We start from the raw sequence: 25240 nt of genomic DNA on the forward strand, positions 1-25240 counted from the left end.
AGGGAGGTTTTCTGTCATAACAGAGAATGGAAAGCGGATTAGCTCGGTTCTTCCTACTTCCAGTACCATTCTCTTAGCTTCATTAGCTGCTCCCAATTTCAAAAGAGACTTGGACAAGGCCTTGGACAGCCTCTCCAAAAAGGAAGGCAAAGCTGAGAATATGGCAGGCCATATAAAAAAACTTATTAAATTCTGTTACACTTTGGAGGAGAGATGAATCAAAAAAATACCATTTTCCAGAATACTGCCAATGATTTGACTCATCATTTAAGACTCACTTTAGGTGTCCTTTCTTCTAGTGAAGACTGACCTGACCAGTCATCTCCTGAAAAAGTTGAACATTCTATCACTTAAGCATTTAACCTTCAGCATACCTGTAAGATAGTGGTGATTACATTACATTCACAGTTGCATCTGGCACGTTCATCTCCCTCATCAGACTGAATTCCTCAGGGACAGAGATTCCATCTTTCACTTTTGTATCCCTAACACCTAGCAAGCCACCTCCCAGTAAACACTTAGTGAATGAACTGATTAATTAATAAATTCTCAGTTGATGTCCAAGAGGAAGTGTTGGGGAATAGCACTAGACATTTTGTGGGCAGAGTCCAAGATCGTTCTCAAATTATAAGCTTATTCGTTTCTTTAACTTCCAGAATGCATGGAGTTGTATGACCAAGTTCAAAATTCACATTTATCTTCTTCTAAATAGTGGTTCTCACCCAGATTTCGTGTGAAAATCACCCAGATAGCTTTGAGAAATAGCAATGCCAAGACAGCAGGCCGATTTACTCCAAATCTGGAGGTGGATGGGCACGAGCATTTTTTAAAAGCTCTCTTATAGTCACGATTGAGAACCACTGCTCTAAACTAACTGTATGAAGGACACCCAATGTTTTATACGTATGACCCTGTCACTTAACATATACCCAAGATCAATTACAGCTCAGTTTTTGAACGGATTCTGTGAGAAATTGTTAGCTGATTGTAGTCCTTCAATGATCAAAATTTTTGAGAAGGCTTTCGAAATGCAATATTAAGTACATCACAATCCACTTCCAGAAAATATTACTAATAACTGTATTTAACTATCATTTACAGAATTAGCCAAGAGCTATGACTTCCTCCCCAGTCTTAGGGTAATCCAGGCCTCAATAGTGAATTCTTGTTTCCTATGCATTTAGAATACTTGTTGCTGTATATGGATACTAAATAAAATCTGGCTTTTTATGGAGTCTTAAGAGTGTGCTCTACAGTTGGAAGGTTCCAAAGAAGAAATTCAAACAACTATAGTCAAAATCAAATTAGCAAGTACACTAACTAGCCTTAATTGTTTTGTTTGAAAGATAGGAATGAACGCAGCATTACCAGTGGCACTTAATATTGCATAAAGCACACAAAACTCCCCCTTGCCAGTGGGCACCACAAAGTGACATGGAGGCCATTTATCGTTGTAACCAATTAATTCCAAATTACACATCTAATTCTCAAATCTTCAAGTCACATTTCTACTGAAAGCATTGTGAAATACAGAGAACACAGATTATTTCGGTGTTTGCACGGTAATCCAAATACGCATTTGATTCTCCTCAACAGTGAAATAAGGCGGAACCAAAGGTAGTTACTTAAGTTCACTGTAGAAATTTGTCAACGAATCCATGATGTAAAGATACAGTAGTTATTAATCTTGCAGTTCAAAGTGTATGCATTTGGTAATTCAGAAGTATCTGAGTCCTGTCTGACCTCTGACCAGCCTCTCTGTCCTCACTTTTAGTCAAGAGCATGGTAATGCTTTTATGAAAAACAAGAAAACTGTTTATTAGAAGAAAGAAAGTTTATATTATTTCTCCTAGTAAAATTCTAAAAGTGATCTTTTTCCTTTTTCAAAAGGCCTTTTACTGGACACAGAAATATTCAATTAAAAAATAAAAGCCATGCATTTGATGAATAAACTTGATATAACATTTCCTAGTTTTCAAATATGATGCAACTTGTTCTAACTTGTCAGTATTCCAAATCTATCTCTGGTTTTAATGTTTTGTTATTTTTCTTTTTTAACTATAATGAGAAAATTAAAAGGTGTGCTTGAAATAAAAATTCTCTAGAATTTGCACCTGCACTAGTTAAATTAACTAACTCTTGAAACCCATTTAATATCCATGTACAAACTGTCACACAGCTTACATTCTTAAATTAAAACTCTATAAATTACTATGATTCCTACAAATAAAGGTTAAAAATTAAAACAGCTCAAAAAGTGAGAAGCAAACTGTATGTCACTAGATGGGGACGACATAAAACTAGGCATTCACATTTCAGTTAAAGCTAATACTATAACTGGAAAAATCTATGTTCACAAATAGTAATAAGACATTGCTTGTGAAAAGAAAATCTATCAAATAGTTGATAAAATATATATATATATTTTTCCCTTCCAGGTTAACAATATGGAACCATATCATGGACCAAGAACTAACTCACTTCTCTTTAAAAACCATACTAACATATCATGCAAACATAGTTATAATCATGTCATTCTGGGGTTACTGAACACTTTTCCCCACGACGCCACGCAAAATTAAGTTTCTATAGTTCAGTCATTTCCTTTATCTTATCTCATTGCTGAGAGATTTTTGGCACAGTGGGTAAGAGAGTGAACTCTGCAGGCTATCAGTTTGAGGCTCTAGCTCTGCCATTAACAAAGTAGATGACTTTTAGGCAAGTTGTATATTTTTGTCTTAGTTTCTTCATCTGTGAAATGGGGCTAGTAATATATATAGTGCCTATATCGTTCGGTTTTGAGGAAAAAATGAGATAATGCTTGTTAATGTTCAAGCCCTTAGACCAGTGCCCAAACATACAGTAAGCTCTCAAAGAAAGTTAGCTATGATTGTTATTGCCTAAAAATAGCTATAATTAATAATGCTTTCAAATTAATAATACAAGCTTTTTACACATATCATAAAAGTTACTGGAATTTAGAGACATCTTGAGTAGTGATGCTGAATAAAAGTAAAAGTGGAATTCCTAAGTCATAGTTGAAAGTATCAATTATATTTATAGAAGATCAGTCTTACTTCCAGCCACCAAGCCAGCAAGAATTGAAAACCAACTGGTCAACATATGTTGATGCAGATGGAAAAAGGCTACAACTGTCTTTAAATTCCCCAAAGAAAGCTGGTGGAGAGCCTTCTGGTCACTGCAGTCTAACCTATCATTACCCGTGCAGTGAGACTCTTTGATGGGTTTCTTGTCTATGAATAATACATATTTTGGGGACAGCTTTACAAAAATAAGCTTTCTTTGATCCAAAAAGACCTATGACTAAGCAAATGCAAAGAAAGAATTACCTCCCAACCACAAAGCAGGGTGGTATCCATGTCGGAAATTGAGGCAACTGGCAAAATTCAAAAGTATTTTTGAGATAAACTGGCCCCACAGTTTATATTCTAGAGAACCAGGAAAATTTCAAGCTTCGAAATGGCTCTTCCCTTAATTTTTTTTTTTTTGGTACGCGGGCCTCTCACTGTTGTGGCCTCTCCCGTTGCGGAGCACAGGCTCCAGACGCGCAGGCTCAGCGGCCATGGCTCACGGGCCCAGCCGCTCTGCGGCATGTGGGATCATCGCGGACCGGGGCATGAACCCGTGTCCCCTGCATCAGCAGGCGGACTCTCAACCACTGTGCCACCAGGGAAGCCCTCTTCCTTTAATTTTTAAAAATAAAATTAGGAAAAAAAAATCTGATTATTTCTTTGTAAGGAATTATTAAATAAAAGGGCCTATCTTTTTAGAAGATTTGGTATTTAAAAGTTATTTCACAGGGACTTCCCTGATGGCACAGTGGTTAGGAATCCCCCTGCCAATGCACGGGACATGGGTTCGAGCCCTGGTCCGGGGGGACCCCACATGCCTCGGAGCAGCTGAACCCGTGTGCCACAACTACGGAGCCTGTGCTCTAGAGCCTGCGAGCCACAGCTGCTGAGGCCTGCACGCCTAGAGCCCATGCTCTGCAACAAGAGAAGCCCCCGCTCGCCGCAACTAGAGGGAGCCCGTGTGCAGCAACAAAGACCCAACACAGCCAAAAATAAATAAATAAATTTATAAATAAACAAATAAAAGTATTTCACTATGCAAACCATACTGGCAAATATTCTTTAAGTTCTGTGAATCTCCCTAAGAGGAATAAGCGTTTTTTCCCCAATGAAATTTAAAATTGTATTTACACTTTGAGTGATAAGTAGCGGATTTTAAAGATTAGTACTTCAGGATAAGTATAATTAAGTTTGCTTACGGAGTTTTGTCTCGAAATGATCTTCTGTATATTTAGATGGCAGCAAAAGAAAAGATTCTGGTTGTTCTCCCGTCCCTGTGACTCCTTCCCCAATACCAGCAGTAGTTAGTGAGGTCAAGTCTACCATCTTGTAATGCACAATGGCTATTTTATTAACCCAGCCCCGCTGCTGATGGCTTTGAGGGGATGAGTAAGAGGCCCCGACATCTTATGGGGTTTGACCAAACATTCTTTTCAGTTCACTTTCTGTGATTCTTGGTATAGAATAGCCTTCTTATCCTAAGAGCAAATATTCAGGATTACCAAAACTAAACAATTCAAATACCTACACACTAGTTAAAAACTAAAGTTATCTGACATGTAATGTCATGAATAAATTAAAACGTTGGCAAGAAAAAGTGACCTCCAGAACTGACATTTGTCACTCATCTTAAATATATGTGCCCTGTTCCCATCATCAAAAATATAACAAAATCAACTTACGATAGACATGTATACATTACTATATTTGAAATATAATCAACAAGGATTTTTCTTTCTTCAGGTATTAAGAAAACTTACTATAACAATCATTTGCTATAACTCTAGAAAGACAATTTAGCAATTAATCTATATGATGTGACAACAGAGCCACTGAGTGCCAAGAAAATTATTTTCTTGCTAAAATCTGCAAAGTTGTTTCAGAAAGGTCTCTTTATGTGTATTGCTTGAGTTCTATATGTGCTAATATATCAGTTTCATAATCAGAAAAATGACATAAATTACATCTTAACATGTATTTCATAAATTTTCTTTATGCAGAAACCTAATAACTAATTTTCCTATATAAATATATATAATTAATGCTTAATTTGTATGTGATTATTCATCGATATAGTTTCTGAATCTTTATTTTCAGTTCCTATGAATTATAACTTTGATTTAAAATGTTTAATTTTCCTGAACTCTGAGTTGATCTTCATAACAAAAATTATTTTAAAAATCTACAATTAGCACTTAAGTACATTTAAAAATCTTCAATTCTGGACATACTTAAATACCATGATCTGTACACAATGTAAACGTGTCCATTATCTATCTGCACGTGCATATATATGCAGTATGTACTAACTACACATAAACTTCAAATTCTGCTAACTTATTAAGTTCATTATTTCAGGAATAAATGCAAGTTTCCATTGCTCAGTTTTCCTTTACTGGTACATAAAACCAGAGAAATTGCTTTATATGAAGAAGACAACAAAACTCTGAATTTTTATTCAGAATCTTTGATAGGAATAGAGACACTTTAGCAAGTAAAAATTAAGTGCAGAAATATTTACCTATTATGCTTTTAAAATGTGAACATCTACATAGGAGAAATGTTACGTTACTTTGAGAATACAGTTTATCAAATGTCGTTATACAGAATAAGAGTGTATTTGATAGTTTAACTGCTTTTGATTTAATTTAATGATATCAAAGACTTAAGGAAATCAATACTATCTGTCGAGTCAAATAACTGATACTAAATAGTATATCACAATATTTAAAAAAATAAATCCTTCAGTTGAGTAGGAAAGTAGGCTTGTTTTTAGTATATGTAATTTAATGATTATAAAATAAATTTTATAATTGGAAATTTGATTTTTCATAAAAATCTTTGGTTTATTTTAAACATTCCTATAAAAATCTACTCTTAAATTTTAAAAAATACATTCTGTCCATCATTATAGATGTTTGTGAACTTTTAAAATTTTATTTTTAATGAAAAGTAAATATTTGGTCAAAAATATGTTTGGAAGAAAGCTTTTGGCCTTTGAATATTATAAAAGTTTCTTAGAAATCTCTTTAAGGCTGAGTACAATAAAACTAGGGCAACGCATATATTCTCAGTTACTCTTAAAAAAAACCTGTAAAAGTGACTATAGTGGCATGTTCTGACACATTCTTTTCATAAACTGAACCCTGTTAGTGACAGCAGAACAGATTGTGTGCATCTGCTGGGAATGAGCCAGATGACAGTGGAAAAACGCACATGGATACCTTGGCACAGCAAATAAAAAATGGAGAAAAAAAAAGACCTGGAAGAGAAAGTGCTCAACTTTAATTGAAACATTCTTTCCAACACGATGAACTTCATCCAACCTCCTCTTGTAGCCTGTCAATTTAACATATAAGAATGTGTTTTAAAAGGGAGGGTCCTTTGTAAATTAGAACTGTTTGTCCTCTCCTTGCACTAAATATTGACTCAGGTTTTGGATTATTTCTTCAAATTATAGCAAATATAATAAGCATTAGGGTAGAAAAAGAGGCCAAACCACTCTACCACAGTCTGGTAAGAGAATGCTAAACTTCTAAAAACCTTTTCAGGTTTAAGTCAAATTTTAAATATCTGGGTTAAGTTCTGTATTATATAGGTAGTATATTGCCAAGTGCTAGGGATATCACACTTCAAACATCCTGCAAATGTGACTATTATAAATGCTGCTTGCACTCAATAGTCCTACAATATTTGATTTTATGCTGATCTACCACAGTATTGTTTAAACAGTTGGCTCAATAGCGCTAGAGAGGTCCATACATAAAAACAAATGTGCTTCTATAAATCATATCAGGAAGTTCTCTTGGATGCTCTGATTACAATGAAAATTTATTCTATACAGTATACAATGCAAATTTTAAACTGGAGACGAAGTTGTTTAATAGATTAGTAGTCTGACTGAAGCAGCTGCAGTCAAAAAAAAAAATCTGGTGATTAACAGCCATTTTCCAGTAATCATAACCCTGGAAAGGGCTACTAAGCAGGGGGAGGGGGTTGCAGATGGGAATAATTCTCTAAGCCCATGTGCCTTAGAGGGCTCCATCATCTTCATGCAGACTTATTATTACTATTATTATTATTTTTAAATTAAAGCTTTTAGAGGCATCCTTGATTGCAGTGTTGGGAGCTGTCCATGCTGTTTTACCATAGGGAAGTCCACTCTGCAAGTATTCCTTGCACTGAGCACTCTTTAGCCAGGCATTAAAACAGGGCTAGAAAAGAGAGCCAAAATGCAAGGTGCACACTGGAGGGCTGTTATTCAAGAGCATGAGAATAATTTCAAGTGGCTGCAACCCCACAGGCTGTCTAAAGGGGCAGGCCTCATCGACACTACCTGTCAACTGAAATATGAATTTTTTTTTGAGAAATTAAGTGAATATAAAAGCTGAACAAAAAAGTGGTAAGCAGACTCTGAGACCAGATTTATTCCCATTTTCATCCACATTTTACCTAAATTTGTTTATTTGTGTTATCAAAAGGTGTAATCCTCAGGTAAATTTCTGCATTTTCTTTACCACTCTATATTTCTTCTCACATAAAGAAAATACCCAGATTAAGATAAGTTCATTTGTTAGTCATCTCAAAGTTGACAAACTATAATTAAAATGAACAATCCCTCAAATCTGGGGAACAAAGGATGATAGAAGTGTCTTTTACTTATTTTTTAACTATTCCAATAAAAATGCATTTTATCTTTACAAGTAAACAATATTTATTAATTTATTCAACAAATATCTATAGAATACCTATTATATGCAAGAGTGATTGTGAAGGAATAGAAAGATGAGTAAAATGACACTCATTCTTCACAAATTAATTTATCTCCACATACAATCAAAATTATGTAATAAGAAAAATAAAGAATACTAATAAATCCTTCAAAAATGGTTAATACTAAGGCTAAGAGAAAAAAAACCCTTTAGAACTCTTGGTGAGGCTGTTGTCACTATTAAAACCACAAAATAACTCTATGTACCTCAAACACTTCCTCCAAACTGAATTTTTATTAAAACTAAGCAATAATCTATGTGGAATTCAGAACTTTCAATAAATGACTTTTAAAAATCATAGATGAAATTATTTTATTTCTTTGCTTCCATTTCTAGTTCTAAAAATAATGTGATATTTATCTAATAACATCTGATCTGTGAAAGATTTTGATTTTCTTGGAGTATACTGTACTGAGTGATCATTAGCATTGACCTCATATAACATCAGAATTAGAGACTTGCCCTGAAAGTGACTCAATTTTAATGGTATGAAAGTATTATTGAAAAAAGAAAGTTCAAAATAATTATTCCACCAAGCATTTCTAAGTGATCATCATTGGCAGGAAGATAAAATGATTAAAATATAGTATAATGATATAATAACTTACTAATTACTCATCACTTACTTTCATTTTTATATGTATTATCCCATTTAATCCTTACAACAACTCTAAGAGGTGGGTGGTATTATTACCCCCATTTTACAGTTACTGAAACCAAGGCTTTCTGGTGGTTAAATAAACTACCTACAGCCACTAACCAGTAAATGGAAGACTGGATTTTGAACCCAGTTTGGTCTTTGCTCTTAACCATTACTCTGTATTGCTTATGAGCCTGTTTGTCTAATAGCACACATATGTAAAATTAAAGAAATGGTATTAAGTATGGCAATGTGGTCTTCAAATTCTTTATGCCTGCAAATCAAAAGAACTGATTTTCTCTTTCACTTGCATTCATCCTCATCCTCTCAGGTTTTTTGTCTCACTCTCTTTGCTCTTCCCCACCCATCTCCCCCTCTACACACACACACACACACACACACACACACACACACACACACACACACACACACCTTGGAGATTTGGCCCAACACTTCACTTAACATAATCAAGGCCATAATTTGGTTCAACTAGTCCAATAACTGTACCATCTCCTCAGACTTCATAATGCTATGCATTTTTGCCGTGGACATACCATTCACTGACTCTAAAGCCATCAGTGCTTCCTTACAAAGACACCATTCTGCAGCCTTTGTTGCTTCAAGATCAGTGTCTGGAGCTCTTTCGTGACATGGCATTGGGCTGTGATGAACCACACCAATCTCTCAAGTGTAAGAAGGTAAGTTAACACCTGAAACAATTCTATGATCTCACACGTGTAGTCAGAACAAGTTAAAAGTGCACTTGCTTTCTCACAATACCAAATATTCTGAAGCAAGATGGGAACTCAGGAGAGAATCCAAAAACAATAAAAATTGAGGAAGAAAAGAACGAGGTCAAGAATTCTTTGATTTCCGAAGCTAAAAAATGAGAGAAGTCAAAAAATATCATATAGTGCTCACACTAACTCAAGAAAGATCAAATAGTCCTAGCAGGGACATTGCCCATTCATTTCAACCAAAGGACAGTAAGGAAACAAGCAATGGTTCAGAGTATCTTACCCGGCCCTTTGCAAATCCATTAATGCCATTGTGAAGTTTTCTTTTTGGTTTATGTAAGGGGGAGAAAAACTCAAAGGTGAAAGAAAAGAAAAACATAGTCAAAATTATTTCCTTAACCTATAACCTAGACAGACTCTAGGTTAAAAGTGGTCTTTTGATAAATACTAGAAATGAACAAATAGATACACTTTTTTAAAAAATAGCCAGGTTTGTTCGTCTTCATTTAGTTAAGAAAAATAATCCAGACGAAACTATGTCTGGGTTTATACCTTTTAAACATATTTATATTAACTGTTACAGAAGAAGGGTGAAAAGATCGACTTTCTGGACCACAAAACCTTTACTTAAAGACCATCTGACAACTTAGTAAGGTTCGTCAAATGTGAATAGAAATAAGGCAGCTTAAAAAAAGTACTTGGTAATTTACTCATTAACAGTTTAAAAATTTTTAAATTCTTGCCCAGAGAATCACCTACTTCAGGAACCTCCAAGAGATTAATGTTTTAATCATGTATAGTTTTATAATATTTATAGAGCAAGCGAATCCATTTTCGATTAAAAATTTATCCAGTGTACCTACTGAACAACTGAAACTTTGCAATGTGTCTAACAATATTTATCTAGTGGTGATGATTCAAATTATCCTATGGTTCAGGAGAATTCCAGGAAGATAAAGAAGTCTTGTACCATATCCTAAATGAAAGCATAATTTTAAAGGTTGAATCTGAATTTTTAAATAGGATGTTTAATTTTCTAAGAAATAAATGTCAAAAAATTATTGACTCCTGTGTATATTAATATACGCAAAAAAAAAGTTTAACATTTTTTCCTCTTGCTAATGGGCCTTGAAAGTGTGCCAGGTGTAGGGCACTTGCTCATAACACCTACGGCAAGAATAGGCCATCGTGATCATACTCTTACGAGTTACCTTTTACATTTTAAGACCCATGTTGTGTTAATTTCTTAACATTTTATTAGGAAACATTTGCATCCACAGAAAATAGTTGCTTGATATTCAAACATAATTAAAATTATCTTTCTTATCTATTTTAGCTTAAGGAGAAATAAAATTAAATTACGTTTAACTGTTGGTCTTATCTGGTAAATTTTATATAGGCAATTAATAATTGGTTTAGTGGGTTAATAAATAAACTAACATTTATATGCTATTTGTATACTATTAAATCAATAATCTAATTTAAAAATAAAGTTGGAACAAATATTTATTATGTAGTAACACTTTCTACTTAAGGCTCTCACTTAATACATTTCTACAAGAGAAGGCTAGTTTTAGAAAGGTGTGCTGGCAGTAATTTGACTACACTTCACACAAATAAGAATTCTACCACTGATTGAAAGGAGCCATGGCAGCTAGAAATTATTTTTAAAAATCACACTGGTAACGGCTGAAAATGTAACTGGTAATTAAAGACTGGTTTTAACAATTTTTTACTCTATTTTACAAGGAGAAGTACGAGTTTTCAGACTACAGTTTCAAATGCAAAGAATATTAATGCAGATATTTAGAAGTTGATGTATTTTGCATAGTAATAAGCACATTACTTACACGGTACCTTTCAAATGAAGAGTATAAACCAAATCTGAAAACTAAAGCCCATATTTTCTCCCTTTGTATTTTGACCTAGTAATCATTAAAAGTGTGAGTGTTTATCAATAAAAATTACTGTAGTGCCACGTATTGTGGTAGAACATTGCTATTTCCCGAGATAAGTACAAAAACCATTCAATGTTAATTTGCATCACAAAATGACCTAACATATCTGGAATATAATGCACAGGCTTCATTGAAAAGAAACCATTATATTTTTCTCTGCAAAACAAAAAAATACAGACATCTGATTGGGCCTGCATGTGCTGGAGGAGGGAGGGTGAGAAGAGGGCTCATTTTCTATCTTACACCTATTGTTTTAGGCATTCTAAACTGCTCTATGGGAAGAAAAAGGAAACACACTGAATCCACTTTGCAGTTAATGTCTTAGTGATTTAAGAGGCAGAGTTTTCAAGTTATAGAAGGGAAACATTATGCTTTTCCTTTCCCAAAGCGATTGCCCAGGAAGAAGGCCCTCTGGTCCTTAGCCTACGCAAGGGGAAAAAAGGACATTACATCGGGCTGAAATCACTCCGAGACAGAAGAGGGGAAGTTTATGATGTGGCACTGTGCGCTGTATCTGGTCTGCAGCCAGGAAGTTTTCATTTTGTAGCTCTGCTGCCAGTACCTGCCCTGCATATTCAGGAATAAAAATACATCAGACCTCTACCTTAGAAACTGTGGATGTTACAAAGAATTAAAAGAGTTTATTTTTCTTTCTTCATCCTGAGTGTAATTACTATTTTTAAAAAGAAAGAGCTGAAACTATAGTAACTGGAGGGTTTTTTTTCCCCTTTTTAAACTCCTCAAACTACCTTCCCACAAAGCCATTTAAGTTAAATGGTACATTTACAGACTCACCTACCTGAAGGATATAACTTAAAACATCTGCTTAGACACATACATTCTGTTCAGATACAAAGAATGTGGCAAAAAAAAAGGAAAAATATAGGGCCATTATATTCTTAAAATGTGTGTTCTTCTGTATGTGTGTGTGTGTTCATTCATTAAAGAGATTTTTGACTGCAATTAGGTAGTCGGTCCTATAAAGGCTTCCTTGTGTGACCATGATTTCTAAAAATAAAATGCTCCAGTGAATATTTCTGCTAAATAATCACATCTTCAAAATTACTTTAAAGAAATCCCAATCCCTCATGTTACATTCAGCAATAATACCAGCTTTCCATAATAAGCCTTGGTTGTATACCTCACGCGTGGTCAACAATTAATTAGAAGGTTAAAAAAAGTCATGTTTACTCTATTAAGTAATAGACTAATTTCCTTGTCTGTCCCCACTTATTTACATTCGTGAATCTATTTTCTAATTTTGCAAATAAATAAATAAGCATATCTAAGCCAAAGCTGCCTATCTCCGGGGTTCGGGGAAGGATGCATTCTCTTGCTATCATTCTAACTCGCTGAAAGAATCACAGATGTGTGAAAAAGCAAGAGGGATAGTTGTTAGCTGTTTTAAAAAACACTTCGCATTCTATCAAGACCATTATCTACTGCTTTTTATATCCAATATACTAGAGATCCATGGTATCTAAGAACAATTTATATGAATTCTTCCTGTGCATCTTATCTATGACAACAAGATACAAGAGGAAAACCAGACCACACTCGGGATACTATTTGGAAAAAGCAGGTTCTCACCAGGGACTGCTTCAGAGATCAGTTTCTCCAGTCTCTAGAAACAAGTTTAAGGTACTTTACTTAAATCATTACTAGAAGATTTGCACTGTCATTCTACATGAATCGCAACCACTTGCAGGATGAACAACATTGCTCCATTCATTTCAGATTTACAGCATTAAGAATTAATAAAGTCTCTATAACATCTGCATTATTAAAGAGTAATGATTCCTGTGGAAATCTGCCCATAATAAGTTTACTGTTTTTATCGCTTGTAATATCACCAATTTCGTTTATAATATCCTCAAAAGATAATCTTCATGTATACTTTGAACTTTGTTTACGACTGGTTATATTTTTAAAATAAATACAGAGATTTAACTTAGGCAATACAATGACAATGTACAACAAATGCATTATGGTGATGACAAATGAATGCTACTCATGTTATCACCTCAAACCCAAATATGTATACAACAGGTATCATATAATTTCCATACTTAGTAGGAATATGACTTTCCTTTTTGTAGTTAATGTTAAAATAATACCAAAGAAATGTGAGATAATGCTATATTGGATAATCTTTTCTATAACCTTATTTTTTCAATGGTATTCTTTGTTACAGAATTTTCTTTAATTATTTTTCTTGCACAGACAAAAACAACTAACATAAGAATATTGATGCTATCTATTTATTCTTAAGAGAGATAGGGAATGGGTGCTTTTAGCTCTCTTTACTTCTTTATACCGCAATACATCTGTAAAATAGTTACTACTGAAATCTTCTTTTGAGAAAAATTAATTCTAGTGTACTTTATAGAAGTTAATATTAAAATAACAAAATTTTCAGACTTTTTTCAGCATAGACTTTTTTCAGTGTGAGAAAGGTTATCAATAAGAACTGCTTTTAAGAAAAACCTGACAGTTTCCTTTGCTCACAAACTATAGCACATGATTAGAAATTATTTTCTTTCTCATGCTGTTATTCACTTACATACTGCATACTTGCTTCAATTCTCCAAGGGAAGAAATGTGGCTCTTGTGGGAAAGGTCCACCCCTTTCTACATGCTTGCTTCCTTGAACGAAAGAAACACACCCCCTAACATTCTTTGAAATATGTCCAACATGCACAGAATTGGAATAGCACTGTATTACTGACCAAATTAGAAAACCTTAAATGAGAGTCAAATATTGTTAAAGTGCGTGTGTTCTGAATCAGGACAACTAACTGATGCATACAGAGGTAACGGAAATGAACTACGTTCAGTCTCAGCCTAGTGTCTATGTTTGGACGCTCAGAACACTTGTGTTAGTGGACGAAATCTGTGAGTGTTTTTGTGCACTTGTGTGTGGTATGACAACTCAGGAGGAGACCCATAAATGTTACAGGTTTCTGAGGGCATCCTTTGAACTTTAGACATTAGGCGAATGCCTCCTCTCTTTCATAAATACTTTAAAGAAAAAAATACTCAGAAACTGAAGTATCCATCTTTCATAAGCAGAATCAGAAAGTTGTCTGAAGTCACAGAAGTGCATGAATATTGAAAGTCTACGCTCACCATCCTAATGACAGAAAACTCACATCAAAGTTGGTATCCACTAACTTCCACCTCATTTGACAATTTTCTGGTCATAAACTGTCTTCCAACAAGTTTTCCTTCTATTATGTAGAATACTATGCTCCCAAAGCAAGTTTTTTTTAATTGTTATTTTCTAATAAGGAGACACACTCCATACTTGTGGGAATCTGTGCATTTATCTTTTAATTTTCCTAAACCCTCTTTTTTTTTATTCCATTTTTACATAGAAATCTGCAAGTGTAAAGACACAGTGTGAGCAAAATTTTATATCTCTTTTAAGGTATTCTAGTGTTTAAATGAAACGGTTAGTCCTTTTGCAATTTGTTCATCAGGCATTTGCGGATGAGCTCAGCTATATAATTTCCAGGCCTACAAAATGGAAGCTCTGCTACTCCGCCTATGTTTTTCACTTGGAATAAGAGTGGATGTAAAGTGAATATATAAACTGGACCTGAAGGTAATAAACTTATTAAAACTTAATAAGATATTGTTATGGTCAAAGAAAACCTGCTAGTGTGTGCCACAAATCCACTCACATGAAACATCTCATTCACTGGAACTTCCTATCTTATTATAATAATGCACAGAAAATTAAACACATAAATATTAATTTTATGTATCACAGAAGATGTAGGCAATGAAAATGCAATGTTTACATTTATGGGTGACTCATTAGTGTTTTATTGTGTGAAACACTAGGAGGCATCAGTTGGGTAAAAAAGGACTTCAAATTTTAAAGAAGCAAGAAATTACTGTAGAGTTGGATGCGTAAAGAGTAGGGGTTTTCAAAATGTTATTATGTAAACCAAAACTTTATTCTCTGAAATAATCTCTCTGAAAACAGCATATCTTGTAAAGAATGACCTTTATAAAACATTCATGAAATAGATATAATTTGACGAATAAACACCTATCAAGATCTATTTCAAATGTATGGATTCATTAACTATGTAATTCCACATTTTTGTGAAGAATATATTTGGTAACAGAATAACATAATGGCTATTGACTACCATGCATTTTCTGCTCGATTACTCAAAACCATGAGAGTATCTTTTATTTCTGGCAAATTCTGTTTTGTGCTCTCTACAATGCCTCTGAAAATGTCTACTGCAATTAAGACGTATAATAATAACTTTCATATAGCATCCAGAACTTTAAGTCTGTTCAGAAGGAAGTGATGGAACTTAAAATGAAAGCAATGAGGATGTATATAAAAAGTACGTTTTCTCTTATTTCACTATTGAAAGCCTGTCATTTGAAAACTGAGTTTTCTACTGTTTGAATGGCTCTTCATAATGATGAAGCAACAGGGTCGTGGTATACTTATCTAGCAATCATTTGAAATTGGAGTGTCTTGCCGTTCCTCAACAATCAGCTTTTATCTTTGACCTATCAAAATAACATGTGAACTGCGTAATCCGCCTTTTGTAAGGTGCACAGACTCTGTTGTCGCTCCTGGTTTTGTGAATCGCCTCTGTAATCTGGTTTGATTTCCTAAAGATGACAGATCTCGGTGAACAGTCAGGCTTTACTGAGTGCAGGGCAGTCCACGCGCCCATGAGATTAAGGTACAGTGCTGAGGACGGGATCTTAATCACCTACCCTTCCACGTGCAGCACACAGACTGAGCACCAGTGATGAAATCTTTTCATTATGTCCAGGCAATCACTGCATTCATAAAATGAATATGTGCATTTTTATAAGTTTTAGATATTAATTTGTGTGGTGTTTTCTCAGAGGATGTGCTTTGGGAAAAAAAAAGTAGAACTTTATTAATTGTCTCTTTAAAGTCCACTCTGTGATCCTTAATTGCATATGAAATTCTTCCATGTTGCTCTGAATCGTGTCCCTGAAGCCAGGGTTCTCTGTTTAATAACTATTTTTTTTGTTGTTATGAAGCACAAGTGTTGCTGCACAGATATTTCCCCATTTTTGTCACTTTCTGAGATTTCATAGACTCAAAATATACCGCACGTAGAGTTGGGAAATAAACCCACAAAATATACTACAATAAACAGAAGAAAGTTTTGAAATATAATGTTAACATATGCCGAGCAGTTATTTAGCTCAGTTTTTTATAAAAGAAGTTTAAATACAATAAATCACTTATTGGAAAGATATGGTTGTAGTGTTATGCAATTTATTGATTTGGTAAAGTGAGGGCCAAGGAAGACACTCACAGACATCTGAAAAATATAAAACATGATGCTTTTCCAGGATTCAATTTTGAATCATTAGATAGCCCTTTTCCCTAATGGAATGAACCCCTTCCCCCAAATTTTGAAAATTGAATATGTTTACAAAGAAGAAAAGAGGCAAGGTATAGTAAAGTCCTTGTTATTTAAATTTCATGTATTTAATGTTGATACGTTTTTGTTCTGAAAAGTTAACATATATGATTGCATACTTTTAAAGCAGGAACAGCTCAGGAAAGCTGGAACATTGACTCGTTATAAAGTGCTCATTTGTTACTTAAACCCCAGAAACAGATTAAAATTTAATAAAAGTTACATCTTTAATATTCTCTTTCACTATATTCCACAGCAATCAGAATGTAAATAGAGCAATTAATGAATGAGGTAACATACTGTCTTTAGTAAGAAGTCCGGAAAATATGCCACAAATACTCCAAAGCCGTGTGAATTACATTAGTAAAAAACAGGTTTTTATAAAGTTTAGTAAAACCTGAAGTAAGGATAACTGCCAACTATTGTCTCCTTAACTCGACTAGGGGACCACATCTTAAACAAACGTTGAGTTTAACGTGTGTTTTGATGAAAACTTTTAGATTTGAGTTAGAAGTCTAATACGTAGCCAAATATACTTTCCTACAAAGAGAACGAGATACTTAGTTTTAGAGATTTTTCTTCCCTCTTGAGATAGGACATTAGACATGTACATCTTCTACCTGTCAAGTTCTGAATCTACTTGCTTTAGAACTACCTCTTTAACTTAATAAATCATTTCATGCATATACTGGAAGACAAATATATGGTTTATTAACTGCTTTATATTCAACCAAAACTCCTTGTGCCATATTGGTACATACTCAACGTTTTCAAAGACTGGTCAAAACTGATATTATTTTTAAAATGAAATAAGATGTTTTAGTTTCAAATTGGAGATTGTCAATCTCTTTAAAGCTAAAATTAGTATGCATACAGAGGTTAAATGGGGTTCACAGGTGGTCACATTTCCATGTCCTACCAAGTCTCTAGGGATTGGAGTTATTATATTCTACATAAACATCTTTACTCTGCAACCGCAATTCTATTGCAAGGTGCCAGTGAAAAAGAGGCTGGTCACTCTTTTTGACTGGTATAATGAGGTAGCTAGAGTTCCTTTTATAGCACTTAGAAAATATAGGCAGTCACTAACTATTTCACAAGACAGTTACTATTAGAGTTAGTATCAGATTCACAATAGTAAAATGCACTTTGTGTCAAAGCAATTCTCCACTGAGGACCGTTAAAGAACTGGCAGAGAGCCTGATTCTGCTTTATACTGTCAGCATTTACATATAAAGGAATTTTATACAAAAGACACACATTCCTAAAATGTGAAGAGAGAGGGCTTTTCTCCCAAAATGGTAACTAGTGGACCTAGAATAGTCTCAGACATGTTTCAGACATACAATTTCCTTTAAGAATGAATAGCCATATTCTGGGAAGGCGATAACACTAACATTAAATTTAAATACTTGCATAATATTTAATAACACAATGAACAATGTGCCATGTCTACATATACTTCCTTTGTGCCAAACTTTATCACTGAGTTTGGTAACTTTCATCCAAAGTCCAAACAGAAGGCAATTTAAGTGACTTAACCTTATTTGTTTTTAAACAGCTATGTATTTGACTTGACATAAAGAGCAATGCACATACTGAAATCCCAACAAGAATTGTGAAATGTGTAGACTACCATGGCCAGTGTATTACTTTTTGTCTACACCAGTTAAGAAGCCCTCTATCAAGCCAGCACTTTGGTAATGGAAGGAGATGCACAAAGGTATACTCTGACAGACAGCCATGCTTTAGCTCAAACTAATCCCAAGATTTAGTGGCTCAGAAGCATAACCCAAAGCAAATCAGTCTTTAGTGGGACCCATAGGAGCATCTTTCCACAGTGAACTAACAGCTAAATCTTAAGGCATGTACTTCAAGGTCACGGAACATTCTGTGAAATATTAAAGTCCACCAGGTTCCACATGCTCCACCATATCAAACATGCTAATGATGTGAACTAACTTCATGAAACTTTAAACACACTGATGTGACAAGAACGAGTCAGGAGTGATTTCAATAACTGATGGCAAACAGATAGGACTATCTAAAAAGTTACTTTCAGCAACACACAAGGAAATCATGGAATCTAAGAAAAGAACGCACAACAAGCCTCAACTTCAAGCCTTCAAAGAGGCACAGCGATAGACCCAGTGCCGTGGAATATAATGATGCAGATTTCAGAGACAATACCCCGGCTATTTCTATTTCCTGGAGAAATGTCAGAGGTACTTACATGAAGGAAGAACCGATCAGATTAGTCCTTGGGATATTTTCCTTTCTTAAGAGAGAGACAGAAAAAAACAAAAACAAAAACAAAAAAACACAACAACAACAATAATCTTTACTTCGTCCAGCCTTGAAGTGCTTCTCCACCTGATTCAAACATGCAGTCACGGCGACCCACACAGAACCTTCAAAGTCAATCCAATAGCAGCCCGAAGATGTCTGGGTGTACGCGTGTGCTCAAGTGTCTGACTGCGAGCAGAGCGAGCAGAAAGCTGGAGACGATGTGTGTGTGTGCGTGTGTGTGTGTGTATGTGTGTGTGCGTGTGTGTGTGTGCGCGCGCGCGCGCGCGGAAGGAGCGCGCGCGGGGGAGGCGCGCTCGGGGCCGCGCATTCGCGCGCGCCGAGGCCGCTCCAAGCAGCAGGAGGAGGGGGAGGAAGGGGAGGAGGAGGAGGAGGAGAAAGTGGCTCTCAGCGGCCCGCAGGATTAAAAGTAACCAGACTCGTCCAGAAAACTGCGTCCAGGAAGGAAGTGACAGAAGACGAATGGGAAAAGGCGAGCCGCTCTCAGCCTTTGAAACATCGCGTAAAAAAGGCGGGGGGCGGGGGGAGTGGAAGGATGTTGGGAGGGGAGGCGGGGGTGGCAGAGAAAACGGAGCACGCGGCTTGGGGTTCTAAGCAGCACATCCCATGAAGTGCCTCTTGCCTTCTTGTCCTTTATTTTATTTTGTCCTTGCCTTTGCCTTTGCCTCGCGCTGCCTTCTTCCTCTCTCTCCCTCACAATCCCAAACCGTTGACTCTCTCTCTCAGGAGCTGGAGAAATCATCAGTTTCACTCTTGCAAAAGGGGGGCGGGACCAGACCTCGGAGCATTTTAATAAAACAAACATAACAGCAGTTCCCTCCTCACCCCTCCCGTCTCAACTAGATTGATAAATTACTCCACTACACTACTTTAATTATGTATATGGTATGCAGAATAAATCACTGAACATCAGTACCTCAATCAAGCACTTTTAAATGATAATTGCATCTTGGTGAATCAATCTTTCCATTCCTGACATTTTGCTAATTTTAGTTTTACGGTGGGGTAATGGCACATGCCATACGCAAACCTAATGACAATTCTTTATTGCTCGAAATGAAGACAACGCCGCGAGCGGCGGCTCCCTGCTCACTGCCGGCGCCTCTGAGGACGCTCGGAGAACCGAGTCTCCGGCTGCTGCGCGCTCGCTCCCCGGGGACGCTGCGAGCCAGCCTGCAGGAAAGTCCTTCTAAAGTCGGGATCTTTCCTCTGACCAATAGGAGCGCGACCCTAATAGTTGCTCTTGTGACTCCCCCCCCACTAGTTTGGAGACGCGTTAACCACTTCGTTCTTCCACCGGTCCGAGCGCTCCTCCGTTACTCACGCGTAAAAGCCCCAGTCCAGGATGTCTGCAGCACTCGATTCCAGCGCGCTTTTCCTTCACGCCCAGAATACGCGGGTTTCGGCCCTGAGAGGCTGGAGGGCTAGAAAGGGAGCCGAAACGCTTCTCAAGTGTTAGTAATGTACAAAATAATAAAAGGATTACCAGTATTTGAACTCTCGACTTCATCTCCGGGCCATGAACTTTCTAATCAGGTTGGAAATATTTACCGAGGCGGCAGCTTCCTCGGAGATTTCCCCCTCCCTTCTCCCACAATATCTCTTCCACACCTTACTGGATTTTATCCAAGGCATTAACATGTAAACTAAACCAACTTCCCAAATGCATTAGGCTTCCCTATCCGATAGCTGATGACTTCACTTATCCTGAAGAGTTTCAGCTGCACAGGAAGCAGCAATAGAGACTGATAAGGAAGATACTTATACTAAGGTTTAAGCCCAGTAAATACTTTTCCTTATCAAAAAGAAAAAAGGTTAATATTCAAGATTTAGGAAAGGCTACTAGGGATTGAGCACCTCCCCTCCCTATCCAATTACACCACGCCCAATAAAGCCAAAGATAAAATATACCAACTAGTACACAAACCATGAAAAGATAAGATTACATGCCAGTAGAACTACAGACTATATAAAATGTTTAAACCAAATTAAAAATTTTTAATATTGTGAAAAGAAGAAGAGAAAATACATTGGGGAAATAAAAATACTGAATGTACCAGAGTACACAATAGTAGTATACTGAAATATCTAGCTAATTAAAGATATTTCCTCACTTTAAAAAAATTCCTCTCAGCACTATGTGTTTAACTCAATGACTAGTTCCATTTCCCGTTAAATTCTGCACTGTGCCTCCAGACTATTTTAATGCATGAGGGCAGTGTGAATCAAAAAGCCTCCTTCTTCATTATAGGGGCTATTTGATCTGAGTAGCTTTTCTCAGAAGAGTGGGCTCAACATTTAGGTGTCTGCCCCAAGGCTTCACTTGAAAGGGGAAGGTTGATTTTACAGGGAAGTACAACTAGATCTGAATAATCTTCAGGCTTCTGGCTCATCTCCATTGTGACTATCAGCCCAGAATCGATGAATCTTTTGCCATTGTTATAGGAGAGCATGGCAAACTGTCACAAAGCAAAAACTATCTGAAACACTATTATTTCTTGCAGATTAGTATCTACAATATATTTGCTTGCCTGTTTGCTTTTCATCTGGTGAGTTTGCTACTACCATGAATTCATTTCAATAATATGGCAGAGATAATCTGTATCAGGTTTTCATTTAAGGTACAACTTCAAGAAAAAATCCAAAAATTTAAAGGTGCATTGACATTTTGAATACTAAGATACGTCTATACAGGGTGGAAGTTAATTTTTCGAGATTCACAAACGTCCTGACAAAGCAAATTGTTTGTAGGAACATTTGTTTATTGCCATAATGTCTGAAATTAACATAATGAATTGTAACAGCTTATTTTACATGAGCAAATAAGACATAGGCAATACATGACTCTCACCACAGTACTCTTTAGTTTTATTTTCCTTCAAAAAGAAAACTGTTTTACCTTTTAACATTTTTAAGAATTATTTAATAATAAACATTATAACAAACCCATAACTATCAATGATAATACAAGCATTCAAATGTATGTATAACCCCACATTGTGGATAGTTTGAAAACAATTTAGATCTGGATTATATCACAGTTGGCCTTTTAAAATATAAGATATTCCCCTCAGCAGATTTAGCTTCTTAATTATGTGTGACCTAAGTTAATATTAGCATTTGTTTCCCTCCCATGAGCCTTTATAGTTGAAGTGGAACAGAAGTGTGCAGAAATATACAATAGAAGAAAACCGCCTGAGACTTAAAATTATTCACCGGTAATCCACAAAGTGGTTAATCCAAGACATGCTTTGTGTTCATCTTTAAATACTTCTGAATTTTTTTTTTTTTTTAAACCAAAATCATCCTGATCCTGGCCACCAAATGGTACTTGGCTAGGATGAGAGTATTTTCTGGTGTCGGGAGAAGCATGTACTAGGTGTTAGGAGGCCTGGATTCTCTGGTTCAAGATTTGTGCCCAACTAACGAGCGTGTCCTTTCTGGGCTTCAGTTTGCTTACACGTTAAATGATTTCTCCAATCTATTCCAGTTCTATGATTGGAAAGTAGAAAATTCTTATACTCTTTAAGCCAATTGGAAGCTAGTGGCCTACCCTGTTAAATAAAAGGTGACACTTCCTGTAAGAGAAAATGATGTCTGGGACTGATGTACTATTTAAACCAGCTTTTTTTCTTCCCAATCACCAAACATTTCCTTCATTAAATAAGTATCATAAGTGCTTTATTAAGCATGTAAATACATATTAACTTGTTTCTTCCCCCCAAAGAATCGTTTAGCAATATATTTAACTAAAGTGCCACAGAAGTTACAGAGAGCATGACTCAGGATTTAACTCTAGGGAAAGCTCATTTCTAATTTCTGTTCAGGGTTGCATATCATCTTACTCCACCCTCCACTTCTTACTACTTCCTTACATTAAATCAGCAGTCTACCTGTGCTCTGGGTCTGCCTGCTTTTAAGCTTGGCCCACGCTGGGTGTAGCTCTTGAAGTGAGCTTTAAAAAATTATTCTAAAGTAAGCTGTGGCGGTTGCCACAGCAACCCACCCTAAAATGAAGAAAGTCTATAGATTAATCTACCCCTCAATATTATTCAACTGTATAGTATCTGTTCTTCAGCCAGAATACTTTCAACACAAACATGACAACTGAACATATAAGTTCAGATATAAAAAATAGTAAGATACAAATTCCAAGAGCATAAAAAAATGTTATATCTTTTTATAGTTACAGTAGAGATGACATACAAAACTTCCGCTGAAATGGATTAATTGTAAAACAGACTTGCAAAGGTATGCCCTGAAAGGTGACATGAGAGCTTTAAGCAAAATGGTATAGTATTGCTATATGATAAGTCACCTAATGGTTATGCAAGACTCTATCACTTTTATACATGTTAACATTATAAGTACTTAATGACAAAGAGTTTGTGGCAGTTTTACCTTTATGAATTAACTTTGTGATGGATGATAACAAATGTGAAGCACTTACCACGTACACATACAGTCATTTGCCTTCCATTCTTCACTTCATCTCTTCATAGAAGTTACTTCACAGTTTGCAACTCTTCTTTGGCACCTTAAAATGCATAAGTACAAGGTAAATAGTTAAAAAAAATTTTTTTAAAGAATGTTGATACCAAAATACATTCAGATTAATTTATTTCTAAAACTTCTAATCTGAACTAACATTAATGTTAATTCTAATTTTAAACCAAATGAACGTGTATTGAATATAAAATAATTAAAATGATCATTAATTGTGATAATACCTATAACCTGTAATATAAATAGTGCCAAATAGTTAAATTTCAAAAATTCTTTAGGTACGGCCTCAGTCCATGCACAGTATACACCATATGGACTGCTTGTGATTGAGAATCTGCAATATAAAAAGGATTTGTTATTCCAAGCCAAGGTTTAATCATATCCTTTATCTCATATCTAAAGATCCTATATTTATCTTTATTTTTGTATATTTTAATATCTGATGAAGAATTACAAGGAAGAAAGTCAAATCCATCATATTTCAAGCTAACAAAATTTGTCTAGTTGGGATACTGAAGTTGCAACTAAAGTTGCTGAAAGGGCTTTTTTATATGCTTAAAAGCCAATTTTAATACTTTGGGATTAAGGATGTGAATTCAGTACACTTAATGAATTCTATTACCAATAATACCTGATCCTTCCAAGGAGTGTTTAACTGTACTGAGTACAGACAAGGGCTCTTGTGTTCTAGTCTCCGTTTGAAGCCAGCTTTCAATGGCTTTGAACACACAAATGGACTTTTCCTTGGTTTCAGAATGGTCTAGTCCTCCCAACCTTGAGACATATCAGACCATGAAGGTCAATAACCATTTTCCAATTTGTATTAGCAAGAAGACTTTTCATAGTCAAGAGTCATTAAGACTTACAAAGCCTCTATATTTGGGTTGATATTCTTAAGTTTATTTTTATTTTTAAGTTGCTTCACAGTCAAGGAGAAATGAAGAATTTTGGCCACTTTTATTTTAGGGGTGTTAGGTGAGTTTAGTCTTTTAGACTCAGGCCCACAGTGAGTTAGTCTCAACTTGGTAGTCAGTACTAGGTGACCTGGTGAATTACCATTCTCCCAGCTCTGCTTGGTTTTACAGTCTATTAAGCAGGAATCATAATACACATCTCCCAGGGCCTTTTCACCTTACAGAAATGCAATCTTCATGAAATAATGTCTGAAAGCTATGTTAAAGCTTTTTAAAATTCCACTACAAATTACATTTCTTCCTTTTCCTGGATCAGTATGCCCAAATAAGGCTTGATCACTAATTTTCTTGCGAATGTGTAGTTCATTAAAAAGTATCCATATGCATGGCTAAATTTAATAGACTTTACCTTTTATTTACAAAATTGTTAAATGTTCTTCAGAACATTGATTCTAACCCATTTCATGAAATATCACAGAACCCTTCAATTCAAAGAAAGGATTTTCACACTTCCCCTTTTAACTGTTTTTTCTAGATACCTCTATGTGTGTGCCCTTTAATTTCAAAAGATCTTTACATGGGATCGGGGTAGGCATGGGGGTTAAAAATACCGCCCTGCATTTTGGCGCCCACTCCTTTGTCTGGGAAGAACAAGGCTGGGATTCAGTCCGGACAGCCCCTTTTAAAGACCCAGACCCGGGACGCCTCTAGTTTCAGCAGCTCAGTCCGCTGAGTTATTGACTGCGGGCAGCAGCAGTCCCTCAGGTTGATTTGTGTGGAAAGTGAATCCTCGCTGGCTAGGCGTTCAGCAGAGGCGCAGCAGCCGCAAAGCCAGCCAATTATTGCCGGTCCTCCCCTCTAACACCGCTCTCA

General features: G+C 35.7%; 1 protein-coding gene across 11 annotated transcripts in view; it reads right to left on the bottom strand.

Annotated features, from left to right (window-relative positions):
• MEF2C (myocyte enhancer factor 2C) overlaps positions 1-20452 on the bottom strand; it is a 149840-nt gene extending 129388 nt beyond the window's left edge. For 2 of the 11 annotated variants that reach the window (XM_019929726.3, XM_019929724.3), the window contains exon 1: positions 18986-19292. The gene's annotated coding sequence lies outside the window, so the exon portion shown is untranslated. Of the gene's footprint in view, positions 1-18873; positions 19324-20271; positions 20293-20433 lie in introns of those variants that run through there. The other 9 variants (XM_019929720.3, XM_019929719.3, XM_073802284.1 and 6 more) reach the window with 8 other exon arrangements.
• Between the last annotated feature and the right edge of the window lie 4788 nt (positions 20453-25240).

This window comes from Tursiops truncatus, chromosome 3 (assembly GCF_011762595.2).
Source record: "Tursiops truncatus isolate mTurTru1 chromosome 3, mTurTru1.mat.Y, whole genome shotgun sequence".
Lineage (NCBI taxonomy): Eukaryota > Metazoa > Chordata > Mammalia > Artiodactyla > Delphinidae > Tursiops > Tursiops truncatus.